The 14,228-nt window shown below is 44.2% G+C and overlaps 1 protein-coding gene across 7 annotated transcripts in view; it reads right to left on the reverse strand.

The window, feature by feature from the left end:
• mtus2a (microtubule associated tumor suppressor candidate 2a) overlaps window positions 1–14,228 on the reverse strand; it is a 68,466-nt gene that overhangs the window by 52,541 nt on the left and 1,697 nt on the right. The window contains exon 1 of one of the 7 annotated variants that reach the window (XM_018755356.2): window positions 6,930–6,995. The exons of the other annotated variants lie outside the window; for them this stretch is intronic. The gene's annotated coding sequence lies outside the window, so the exon portion shown is untranslated. Of the gene's footprint in view, window positions 1–6,929; window positions 6,996–14,228 lie in introns of those variants that run through there. 7 annotated transcript variants of the gene reach the window in all.

Consider the following 14,228-nt stretch of genomic DNA (forward strand, 5'->3'; position numbering starts at 1 on the left):
ATATAAACCTGCTTGAGAACCTGACTAGCAGCATCCCGACACACAACAGACTTGTATGCGCGTTTTCCATTGTCACAGTCAAGGTTGGTGATCTTGGAGAAAGCAGTCTGCCAAATACGTACCTTATTAATAAATTCAGCACTTATGATTAGAAGGTAGAGTCTGCAACATTACGTTGAAGTTCTTATAAAAATAACCTTCTGCTTAAATTTGTCCAAGCTTGCACCCATAACTTTGAGTTATTAATGAAAAGGCAAACCATTTGACTGCTGTGAAGAAGCAAAGCCAAAATTGTGTCTCGCTCCTAAAGAAATACAAGGCGATGAATGGCATAAATATCATACAGATGCCCTCTGCTGAATTCAAGACGTACTTTGTTGTGCAATGGCCCGTTCAGATTAGATTTCGGTTTCAGTGATGACCAAACAGACTGTATACAAAAACATTTTTGTTATCTAAATCCAAACATACGAAAAAACATACACGTATTCGGATCTGATCAAATTTAAACCGTTTTCTTTTTCTCTTTATACAGGCTTGCACAAACACACAAAGATGCCCCAGAGACTTAATAAAGCCATAATAAATAAATAAAGAAATAAATGGAATAACTATTTGGCCTGTAATTAATCAAATCTGGCTATGCACTGACACTTGGCCCACATTTTGGCATGCATGTTTTCCCCCTTAGCACTGAGAAACAAACAACACTCTGCCACGAGAGCACGTATTCGGTTGCGAAGCCCGTATCTGCATGCCGCCGCTTGACTAGGTGCCAGCCTCTATGAGCTAAGGTCTCTCTCTCCAGCACATGCTCAAGACCTGAGAGTACTCAGAGGCGGTCCATGCAGGGAGGCAGCTGAGCAACACAATGGCCAGAATTATCAGGTCTCTTTTTAACTATTGAGATCCATCCTGTAACTTCCCCCACATGCTTATTTTCTGCACTGTCTTTGTTCCGCTGCCATCGCAGTAATTTTTCCTCACGTTTATGGCTACTTGCGAACACAGCTGGGACGAGAAGACGGAGCATTCCCCTGCCGTCCCCAACACAGTCCATACCTTTGACAATATTTTTTTATAGCACACGTTCTTTCATTGTGACAAATGAGCCCCCCCCCTCCGCGAGTCACCCACACTCACAATAGGCTCCACATGCAATAAGTTCCGACTGCCGCGACTGTACAACGCGCGCGTGTGTGTGTGTGTCTAGGCCAGTTCATCACACTGAGCCAGCAGCTCTCTTTAACTGGGGATATACAGATTATTCTATTCGACTATAAACAGCCCCCATCCATTATTTCAGCCTTCGCAGAGGAGAGCCCAAGTCAGCTAGACAACTCAAGGAGTTCACAGCCTGGGCGCTCTGTTTATAATTACACCACCCCCACCTCGAGCACCATATTTTTTCCAGTCTTGGAGAAAATGAAACAAACCCTGAGGGAACCGGAACGTGGCAAGCATGGCGAAGGTGATAACACTCACTCCCTCCCCAGACAGGATTAATTTGGTGTTATCTCTCGAACAAAAATAAAAAAACCCAAGCACAACAGCCTCATCCCCTCCCCGCACCACTATTACACTTGATCGCAATGGGAAGAGCCCCCTCCCTTCGTAGCATTTGCCCGTTCTTCTTCCAATTAGTGGAGAAGGCAAGGAAGCAGAAAGCGCAAGCACAGATTACTGCGTTCGGCTCAGATCAGGATGAACAGAAATGTCCGCAACAAACGACTAGCCCAAGACGCACCTCAGAACGGGACAGGATGTCATGTATGCAAAATGTTCTGAAGGCATTCTTGTGAAAACAAACACATACTGCATCTTACAAGCAAATGGATTTAATTGCCCGATACTCTTGGATACATAGGATGCTGGTAATAAACCCTGGGGGGTGTGCCCTGACAACAAGGGGGACTTCAGAAGAAAGCAGTAGCCACAGAATCTTGCCCAGCATTCTCTTGCTTATCTGGCTGTTAAACTTCTACTTCACCTTGATAATCCTGACTGATTTGTGACTCAGTTTTTAGCAAAGCTACAAAGTACATCTTGCATTTATATTCATTATTGCTATACTTCAGTTGTGTATTAGGGGAGGGGGGGGGGCATCTAATTCCATTTACAGCCTCAATGTGTTATCATGGTGAATCAATGCAACCCATATAGCTAAAACCATCAGAAAGAGAATCAGAATTCTGGAATTATTTTGGGGGACACTGAAAGATACAAAATATTTCAATACACCCTTTACAGACTTCCCTGACACTACAATGGATAAAACCAACTGTAACGACGAAAGCGGACAGACAACACAAGGATGATCCGTAACATCTCTCCCACAGATTAGATTATAATCGTACATCATTAAAGGAGGTCAAGCAGCAGAAATGACAGTACAGAACAATAGTTTTTTTCCCCTCCACCAATTTCATACACAGAAAACAGATGGTGGGCTAATTAACATTTTTTAAGGACTATGCCATTCTATGATAAAATTATGATGCAACAAACTAAATCTTGTGTAAATTAAAAATTCAGCCACTAAGTTTACACTAATTACTATTACTATTCCGAGAAGAATAACGGAAGAGTTTTAGCCTTCGCAGAGGAGAGCCCAAGAGCCCAGCCTCTGCTCCATGTGCCATGAGGAAAAACAAGACTTTCTCCGCAGAGCACCTATGCACCCTGCACAGAAGACAAAGCAGCACTTTCTTGCCTTCTTTGCACCACCATTCTATAAAAGATGACGAGTCATTTACATAAAAGATTACGAATTTCACACTTAAAAGCCTTTTCATTTATTTATTTATTTCCAAGTTGAATTTTCTTCATTTACCTATTTTATAAGATTGTGGCTCATACAGTGAACCTGTGTTTCCCTCCTAAAATGTCAGTAAGGTCCTTGTGGTCTTTAGCAAAATGATAAATAACAATTCAGATAAAAGTGGAAATTATAAAGAAAGATGAAAGTGGTGAAAAGCTAAACGTTGCACATGCTCATGGGACAAATCTGTCAACAATCTGCACTGAATAGGAGTTTGTGGAGGTGAAATTGTTAATAAAAGCGTTTTAAATGAGTAGAAATTTTAATATGTAGGTAGTTATAAAAATAACAGGAAAAAGTATTTTTTAAAAGTTATTATAGTGATGGCCTAAGTTTTTCTAAAATATAACCTGCGTAAAAATCAGTCTGTATTATAACGATTTTATTGATTGTGACTGGTTAAGGTCCATTTGGAGTCACGAACACTGAGATACCATCAAACTTAGCCAATTTATAGTTTTACAGTAACCTCATGAGAAAATAATTTCTACTTACTGAAATTTACATTTACATTTATTCATTTAGCTGACGCTTTTCTCCAAAGCACCTTTCAATGGTGGTCTACCAATTTCTTGTTCTAAATCATGAAACGTTTCTTGTTCTTCAGCATCTACAGAAATATTTAAAGAAAAAGAGCAATCGTCTCACGGATCAAACCACCAACGCCACCATACTGAACACAGCCCACTTCTGTTCACGCTTCTGACCTATACCTCCAACCACATCATGAAGTTTGCCGATGACACGACGGTGGTGGGTCTCATCAGCAACGATGATGAAACAGCATACAGAGAGGAACTGAACCAACTGGCTACCTGGTGCGAAATCAATAACCTTTGCGAAAACACACTGTAGGAAAAACAAAGGAGATCACCGTCGACTTTAGAAAGGCTCACGCTACCCACCGCCCCACTTACCATCAATGGCAGTACTGTGGAGAGTCAGCTGTCACCGAAGGAACCAGTAGTGCCTCCACTTCCTGCGATGACTGAAAAAAGGCAAGCATCCCCCGACCCATCCTCACTACATTCTAGAGAGGAACCAGAGAGAGCGTACTGACCAACTGCATCGCTGCCTGGTACGGGAACTGCAAGGTTTCTGATCGCAACTCCTCACAACAGATAGTGAACATTGAAGGAAGGATCATCAGCGCCCCTCTCTCCTCCATACAGGACATGTACCACATACGGTGCACCCGCAAAGCACTCAGCCTCACATCTGACGTTCAGAAGAAGATACCAAAGTATCCGTACCACCTCCTCCAGACTGTGCAACAGCTTCTTCCCTCGGGCTGTGAGACTCCTCCAAAGTACGAACCCCCACACCATCCGCACGCCCATCCCCAGACACAGTTGGCTTTTTTCTTTTCCCCCACATACAAAAGAAAGGTCTGCACGTCACTTGAACAAAGCACATGCCACACTGTACAAGGCACATGCCACTTTAAGCAAATAACATACCTACTCAAACGGCTTTTTAATTTATTGCTGCTCCTACAGCTAGTGTCTAGTCTAGTCTCCAGCGTCTAATGTTTAATTATCTCTAGGTGCAGTGTAAATTACTTGTCCTGTGTAGCCTTCTTTTTTGTATTTATATTTCTATATCATTTTAACATTTTGTATATTGGTCTGTGTACACTATGTATTGTATATTGTCACCAGACCCTAGGCAGTGCACTGAACTATCTTGTATTTGAACTTGTCTGTTTGTAACACGGGGGGGTGCGGCGGTGCAGCGGGTTTGGCCGGGTCCTGCTCTCTGGTGGGTCTGGGGTTCGAGCCCTGCTTGGGGTGCCTTGCGATGGACTGGAGTCCCGTCCAGGATGTGTCTCCTCCCCCTCCAGCCTTGCACCCCGTGTTGCCGGGTTAGGTTCCGGTTTGCCGCAACCCTGCTCCGGACAAGCAGCTTCAGACAGCGTGTGTGTTTGTAACACACCGTACTGTATGTGGCACGGTGGCCCAAAGAGAAATGTAATTTTATTCTCCTGTATGTGTAACTCACCTATAGTTGGAATGATACCAAAGTTGACTTTGAAAATGTCAGATATGGATTTGGATGTTTAAAAGTCCATATTATGGAGAATTTTTCTTTAGACAATGTTTATTAAAATTAACTGCATGTGAATATTTCAGTAATCATTCTTGAGCAAAGACAGCTGACTAAAACTACTCAGAAGTTTGTGCGAGTAACAGCTCCTGGATTTAAAAGCGCCAATGTTAGCCATTCAGATGATGCAAAGGCACTGATGTAACAACTTGTCACACTCTGGGGGTGCAAAAATATTAAAAGCAGCATTCAGTGGAGCTGTAGATTGAGGTGAGTGCATTACATCTATTTGAACTTTGGGGGGGGGGGGGGGGCATCCACCTATCATCCACCCTCCAGCCCATGCAGAAAAGACAACTTGTCCCTTTTAAAATGTCATCTGAATTTATCTGGTCTTTTAATTTTTATATTTAAACAGAGGATATTGAAATTGGAGGTATGCATTATTAGGGTTTCCCCGCAGTGGTTGTGCTCATTAATACAGGGAGTAGCACTGCTGTCTCACAGTGCCTGGGGTGGTGCAACAGGACATGGGTTCAATCCCCACTCAGTCTGTGTGGAGTTTGCATGTTCTCCCCGCATCTGCGTGGGTTTCCTCCAGGTGCTCTGGTTTCCTCCCACAGTCCAAAGACATACTGTTCAGTTTCACCCATAGTGTGTGAGTGACACAGAGAGTGTGTTCCACTGATATGGATGAGTGACCCAGTGTAAATAGTGTATCTAGCAGTATAAGTCACCGTGGTGAATAAGGTGTGTCAGCTGATAACACTATGTAGTATCCATTGGAAGTCGCTTTGAAGAAAAGCGTCCGCTAAATAAATAAATGTAAAGTAATGTAATGTAAAACAGGGCCACTGAAAACCATGGCTGCTGCAAGAAGGGCTCTCACTTTACTGCAGCTGGAGAAGCAAGCTGTCTGTCAACAGCGTCACCCTGAGTCCGTCGTTTTACGCACAAATTGTTTTGATGGCGAGTTACACTGGCACGAAACCCAGACTTCATGGTGAAAATGTGCTTGTAAAAGCCTGACATCATAAGTCAGCCTAGCGCACACGGCACCGCACTCCGACAGGCAAACTCAGAAAAGCCTAATTTTTCATGTCTTCCAATGTGATGAATAAGACGCACGTGGCTGTCATGCACAGATGCCTGATGTATGGTAGTAAAAACGGGCAGCGGGAGGCGTGTTAATTCTGTTAAACTCAGCCGTGTGGGTCTCCCGCGAAGGGCTGCCACGGACAGCATGAGTGCGAACGTACCTGGAGGGTGACGACACGGTGCGATCGAGTCGAGGTGAAGCCCAACAGCAGTAGATGCCAACTATTATGGCGGCAGTGGATGAAAAAAATAGCAATTACCCAGTCCGCACGCTTTTATAGAACAGAAACTGCAATGTTATAAATATCCCAGCGCTTTACCACATTTACTATCTTTCTCACATTTATTAATTTGCCAGATTTAACTATTGGGCTGCTACATCTCCTCCTCCAATTCAAAAAGTAAAAAAAATTAAATCTAATGAACCCAACTGCCTTAGGTGCAGAGCAGTACCACGGAGGTGACCAGCCCCTGGTTTGGAAACCTTCACCATCGCTTTCATTTTGTTTTATTAGTTACAGTCGCAAACAGTGCTGTGTCTGCGAGTACAGACTCGGTGAGTTCAGTGCGACACTGTGGCACAGACACAAACGCACACAGAGTCTGGACCACGGCGTTAGAACGGAGGGAGCACGGAATCTGTCTTTGCAGCAAGCTAATTGCAGAAGGGAACAATACGCTGCAAGAGGCACAGCTGAGACATTTCCCTCCCTTACACAGAAACCTGCAGACAAAAACACGCCCGCGGGACATAAAATCGGCCGTCCCGGGCAGCCCGGCCTCTGCTCCACGCGCCACGAGGAAGAACGACGCTTTCTCCGCGGAGCACCTTTGCACCCCGCAGCAGGAGACAAAGCAGCACTTTCTCGCCTTCTTCAGACCACCGCTCCATAAAAGACGACCTGTCACTTACTCGGCTTCCTCCTGCGAATCCCACTTACGCACAAAAGAGAGCGACACTCACCTCGCCGGTCCCAGCACAGCGCTGCTCCTGATCTTCGGTCCAGCCCGCGTGTCATTATCGCCCGTCTCCTCTCTAATTTTACTGCATCTGTGCGCTTTACTCAGCGCACTCCCCTGCCACCACAGCCACGGACCAGAGCTCGTGTGCAGCAAACTGAGGGAATAAACAGTAAAGGCCTCCCACCCCCACCTCCACCTCCTTTTAGTACCCCTTTCCAAGATCCTAACTCCCCCTCTCTACACATCCATCCCCCAGCCTTTATTGCAATACATTTATTAGGGAGAAATCTGGATCGGAGGCCAATGTTACCAATTTCTGTGCGTGTGTGTGTGTGTGTCTCTATGCAGCTGTGTGTTAGGGTCTGGTGTTGCCCTGCTCCTGTCCCAGGTGGCCTTAAATCTCAACCCCTCCCGTGCACGAGGGGTGAGGGAGGCAGGGAACTTTAATTAGCTCCACCGTCATATCACAATCCACGCTCTCCCCCAAACCGGGGCTTTCATGAAAAATTCAACAATGGCTTCAGACGTAACCCTCGTCCTCCCCTGCTGCCCCGCACGACCATCACCTTGCTGGATGTTTCATGCCGACAGCCCCGGGGTCTCTCTTACTTTGTATTTCTGGCAACAGTGACAGGCAGCTGTCTGAGAGTGCCTGGGGAGACCGTCTACATTATTCCAAGCTATAGCATAGATAAAATACATTTCATCCCCGCCTATAGTCCCTTGGTCCTCTTCCTTCTCCCTCTTTCTACACCAAACAAGCTCTTCCTACTTTCTCAGCAAGCATCGCCCCTCTTGAAAGGCAAAGCAAAATGGTTTTCTGCAAAATTCGGAATTGTAACCCCCCATCTGCCCCTTTAAACACTCCCTCTTTGTCCCTCTCTCACCCGTACTCTGCACATCTCTTTCTCTCGCTCTCTCTCCTTTTCACACACGTACGCAACCACTCGGGCAGCGTAAATTCAGACTTTGCGGGTCCTCTGCTGCATTGTGACAGCGCACATTAAACACCGCAACGAGCAGAATCTTTTTTTCCACAGAAAACAAATTGAGATTGGTTATAAATACCAGAGGTATACATGACATTACATGTACAGCAATACAGCAAAGCAGAAACGACGTTTCGCAGTTTGCATTAAATGTGTTGACCGCAAAATGTTCGAGCACATAATGAAAATAAAAATGTGCTCATACCCTCCGGGCTTCATCGTTGACTGGAAATTCACTATTTTCACATCATTAACCGAACGCTAAATATTCGAGCCGCATACGGACCCCTAAATATTTTGCAATGTCAAAGACACGCGTGAAAGGAAACAATATATTGTATTTACTGTTTATAAGCAAGTGACGCTTAAGCACATCTTCACATTTTACGAGTGTGACCAAATGAACCCGTTTTCACAGGACAGTTCTATATACAAGGATAATACACAACGATGAATGGGTTTAATTCTGAAAAAAGATTTCATAGCTCTATGTGTGAAAAAATATCACTAGTTAGCACAGTAGACACATATCAATTTAGTTCGAGGTTCTGATTCTTCCAGTTTGTTTAATATGTTATTTTTTAAAATTTGCCCTAGTTTTAACAACATTGTTTGGGTATCGGGCAGCACGGGGCCATGCTCATGGATTTATTATGGTGATTAAGCGCTTTGAAGCCACCCACGACCAGACCCACCAGCCTCCACGCCATTGTCTGGTAAGTGCCTTCTAACTGCGCATACACAGTGCAGGTAGCCCTAACATTTCGCAGTGAGGTGTGGGGAAACCCAAGTTTAGCAACTATTATTAATCTTAACTTAGCTCACACCTTTATCAAAGACGACTGACAATATTAGCTGAGCAGCTTCATAATAGCTTGCCTCTTTATGTGGCAGGGTATTCTTACTGTCTTAATTCCAGGTAAACGCCTTGATCTAGGATACTACAGTAGCAGTGTGATTCAAACCTGGGACTTTCAGACTGCAAAGCAAAAGCCCTAAACACTATGCATCCTGATGCCTTATCTGGTTAGTTGGATGTCCTCATCATGTACATATAGTGTGGGGGTATTTGTGTATGCACCCCCACTCCATGCATTCCCTACAGCATGAAGCTCAGGAAAGTCGTATTTCTCCTCGCAACTGTTTCCACTGCTCAGCGTTTCATTGCGTTTTTTTTTATTTCCTTCCCTCCACCTGAGCAGAAGTGGCTATAAACAACCACCTCTTTGCTCCATAAGGGGTGGCGGAGGGGCAGCTGGTATTTGATAAATGGCAGCACACCTTTACCAAGAGAATACTTCCTTCCATCTTCAGGTCTCTTATTTCCCAAGCTTGTGGCTATAAGGGGGTTTGTAGATATCTGGAATTTTCATGATGAACACCTCTGCAGAGGCATTCTGGGATCTCTGCTCCGCTTAATGCCCGCCTCCTCCATCTCAGAGAGTCTGTATCCAAATGACTCGGGGTCATCACAGAGAGGAGGTCCATGTATGCTCAGCCGCCTACTGCAGAGAGACCCTGCCATGTCATTTGCATTCACTGAACCTGAGTCTGAGATGAATTTTATAGCAAAAGCATAACCTTACAGGGCTGTTTGAAAGGAAAAGAACAGTTTCATGTTTGAAAGGTGTCACAATTGTTCTCCTTGACATGCATGCACACACACGAGCCTGTGCACACAGCAGACGCAAAGACAGAGAGAACACTGCTAAGATCAAAAGTCAAGAGCTTGATACGTTTCGGTGAGGGGGTATTGGGGGACAGGCTCATTGGTTCTGAAACATGAAAAGGAATACGGACATGAGCTCCCCACTCAAGATACAAACAAAGAATTTAAAATTCTGTTTGTTCGACACCAGTTTATCGACAAAATCTCAGGCAATGCCTTTGAACGCTCACATAAGCATCAGGCTTTGTTGTAACCAAAATGCACTGGGTGGCATGGGTAATCTCATCAGTGAAATAAAACTACTCAGGATAAACAAGCTGATTATATACACGCTGTTTCTAAGACACAAACACGTAAGTAGCAGACTCTCCACTAGATATTTATTTTCACAAATACGAGCTTGGAGGTGATCCAGAACGGCCCACAACACTAATCATTCCCCAAACTAAATTTTCAGTGGAATGGGCTTTCATGACTTTAAAGTTAGATCTGAATGAAACAGAAATGCACACGGCATCTTAATAATGACAAGATAGTGGATGCAATGCCATACGGCTTTGAGCACCTTTTGTGAACTTGGCACTTGCTCTGTTTGAACTACCCCAGGCTGCTGACCAAACATGCCCATCTGTCATAGAGCGTCAAGGTTTCCACCATCCACTGGTGATGGCTTCAACGCACAAGCGCATAACCAGACCAGGTTTTCTGTGCAAAACAGCACACAACCATGTGAACAAAACAAGGCTTGCAGCCAGCAGCAAATCCTTCTGGCCCCACCCCAATTCATCTCAAAGACATCCTACTTACTGTACACGATATCCACATTACCCAGCAATTAGTGGCAGTAGACCCTTGGCTTTGGGAGGGCCGATGAAGAGCGCTAGTTTTTCAACTTGCCGCCTTTAAGGGCCGCTTCATTAGAACCATTTTCCTTCTGACCTGAATGACTCTCCCAACTGCAAAAGAGCAATTGTGAGGATGTCCCATTAGCACATGTTCATGATTAATTACAGGGCAAGAGCAGCATTTTGTTTGCACACAAAGGGAGGGCTTTCACTGGGGGGAAGCGGCAGGCGAGACAAAGGAGGGAATGCAATAAACTGTGAGAGCCACCCTTGATACAAGAGATTTGGGTAAAATTAGATTGACAATGAATGATGGCACAGCCACGCAAGTATTCACTGCAGGTTGTCATACAAACAGCAGGCGGCACAGTGTTTCAAAACAAAAACTGTCCATAAAGCCAAAAAGATTAATGTTCATTTTTCAGAAGCACTTCACCTGGATGGGTTTTGCAAAGCTTTTAACTGTGTAAACTTTATAAACGTCTAAACAGTGCAAAAAATGTCACTGTGTAACACAGTTAAATAAACAAATCACAAAATAGAAAATATTTCCCACCTTCCTACCAATCACAAGCTCACGCTGAATTCCAACAACAATAAAAATCATACAAAATTGATCCACTCACTTTCTGCTCCCCTCCTACATGTTCAGGTGCTGCTAAAAAGGCTTACAAGCTTGAAACAGCAGGGCCCAGTTCGTTATTGTTTCAGAAAAAGCCCAGTCTCCTCATTGATCCTGGACTCTGCCACTTGTCAGACTAAAGTGGCACTTAGCTAGACGTCCTCACAATTTACAGTCCATCTCATTGAGTTCACAAGGTGGTGTTTCCCCGTTCTCTCTGCAGCTCTAAAAGGCTAGAATTTCCCATGGGGACAACCATGTGTGCATCAATCCTGCCTGCAGGAGAGACCAGGACTCAACAGATATGGGACCATGAGGTCAAAGTGGGAAGTGGGGGGACGGGTACTTGTCAAAGCCAAGGGTGAACAGAGCTTGAGGCCTTTAAAGAGAAGTGCTGGACTGTGTGTGGAGGGGGGGGTTAAGGGTGACAGTCAGCTGAGGTGTGGAGGTGCATGTGTGCAGGAAAAGGTGCAAGGAGCAGAGGCTCCTGAACAATATAGCCTCTATACGGGCAGGACCCAAGAGGATACTGGCAGAAAAGAGTCATCAAACCTCCTGGGAGCTCCAGAAAGGCGTGCTTTGAAATTATTTCTCATGCACAGGAAAGGAACGTCATGTTCCAGTGTGAGAATGGATCGTTGAATTTGTCAGGGCAGCGAGCTTGGCAGAAGGATATCGGGACCTCTGTGTTTCTATGTGTCCTAGTGCGACTCACTGGGGTAAAATCAGGATTTTTGTGTACCAAGGTCGTTCACAAGGACGGCGAAGGGAGTCTGACGATCTGTGCGTTATCATTATCCAGCCACCTGGGGTACATCCAAGAGCTAGTCTGTCGATGGAGGTGCTGTAAATCAAAGTGCATGTTTTGGTTTCTTTATAAACTCAGAAGAGCCATCAATAATCCTGGGGGTAAAACTGCACCTATATGAGAATGACTGTGTGCAGATACCCACAGTCCTTAAGAAGTTCGAATGTTTAAGTTTCACTGCAGCACGCAAGGTAGATTCTGTCATCTCCCCTTCAATGATCAGCACCTTGGTGCTGGAAATAAAAAACCTACAAACTCTCTGTGGTTAACTCTTTTTCTAAAACACTATGAGAGTTCAGCATCGCTACCGCAGACAAAAAGTCTAGATGTAGGTCCTTTCCTCTACTGAACTTTCGTCGGTGAATCTTTGATATAATGTCAAAGTCACGCTGACATAAGCTTGAACACATCTGGACCCATTTGAACATCCTGCCAGCTTTTCAAGCTGAATAACTGGCCTTGAACTGGCCACGTTCAGCCAGTTTCTAGTTTTTTTTATTCACTTCATCTCCCCTACTCTTCTGAAACTGCTTCCTAGTTTCCAGACCTTACTTGTAGTTAACAACATACAGCTGAGAAGAAAATAGCGACACCGGGAAATGACTCCAAAGCTAGCAAATTGTAAAACATGATGCAATTCAATATTGTAAAAACACCAATAAACTGAAATTCGTTCTAAAAGATGGCACAATTCACGGTGCAAAGTATCACTACCGAGAACTCATCAGCAGAAGGCCTTCCGTTAGTTTCAGGAAGGAAACTTATTTACCACAGGGAAATCTTTTGATAAAGGATGAAGACATGAGTCCAGAGAAGAAGATCTCAGCAGTAGGAGTTCTACAAGTGGGGCTCTTTGAGGCCTTTCTCTCTTCCACTGAGTGGACAGCTGCTCAGGTGGCTCCGTACTTTCCTCAAAAGGGTTAATCCCAAGAATTCAGACAGAAGACCGGTTACCCTGGAGAATTAGTATCATTGTTAGGCACATGCAGGGATGACTGCTTTAGTTGCAGATGTTTCAGCATCAGTCATCATCACATTCACAGAGAAAGTCTGTGTGCTCATTGGGGGGTGTAGTGTAAACAGTGTGCTTATGTACACTGTCAGGAGACCCTGAGAGATGGGCGGTCCTGATTAGCTGATCGATTTGCCCCTAACCTTGACCTTTTGCTGTTGTCTTTGCTGGATTGCTTGGTTGTTCACTGCTCCCTTTGCTTAACCAAATCTGCGCTTTACTCAGATGTACACTGTTAGAAGACCCCCAACCCAGCCCTGCTTTGATCAGAACCCAGCCGTCCACTGCAGCTACACATCAATTGCCACGTATAACACTCTCGAGACTTTAAAGGTCTCACCCAGAGCAACCCCCACTCTTCATTTCTGCCCGTGGGGGCAAAATTAAAGATGCATGCTTTTTCTTCTTTAATGAGAAGCAAAATCTTTAACTATAATTTTAACATGAGAAAACTCAATTTTCCAACACCAAATCACAGGTTTTGTGAATGTGGTATGGTAGTGCAGAAACTAAAGGGAGTGGGGGGGATCCTGCTTTTATACCTTAGAAACTTTAACAAATTGCTTCAGCAAACACCCATGTATAAACAGCTCAACCTGTGAGCAAATGTCAGTCAAGGGAAATCTGTCTCATGAGGAAATGCTATTTTAATTCTTGTGGGATGTAGGATCATACAAACCCAGAGATTCACAAATTAATAGAGGCAGTATCATGCAAACCCAGTGATCGTCAAATCCATTACAGTAGTGTTACGCATATGTCTCAACAAACTGAATTCTGTTTAGGGAAAGACTCACAAAGGACACCTGAGCACTAAACTGTGCAAGACATTTACATTTATTCATTTAGCTGACACTTTTCTCTAGAACAATTTACAATGTTAAGCCCCCTACAACTATTAAGCATTTATACAGCCAGATAATTTTACAGAATTAATTTAGGGTAAATACCTTCGCTGAAGGATACTACATCTGGAGGTGGGATTTGAAACTGTGACCTGTGGTTTCAAACGGAAACAGCTACAACCACTGTATTTACATTTATTCAGTGAGTACATCTCACTCCACTACAAGGTGAGCAAAGACAGGTTCTGCAAGGGCTACTGATTTGATGTCCGGCTTTGCTGGAGGTCAGACGAGCGGAGAATGGACCCTGAAAACAAAACTAATTTTATTATGGGTTCTAAATCTTACAGTTATTCATTCAGCTGATGCTTTTCTCCAAAGCAACTTACAATGTTAAGGTTACAATTATTTACCCATTTATACAGCTATGTAATTTTACTGGAGGAATTTCAGGATAAGTACCTTGCTCAACAGTACTACAGTCAGAGGTGGGGATAAAACCTGCAACCT

The sequence above is a fragment of the Scleropages formosus genome, chromosome 4, assembly GCF_900964775.1.
Source record: "Scleropages formosus chromosome 4, fSclFor1.1, whole genome shotgun sequence".
Lineage (NCBI taxonomy): Eukaryota > Metazoa > Chordata > Actinopteri > Osteoglossiformes > Osteoglossidae > Scleropages > Scleropages formosus.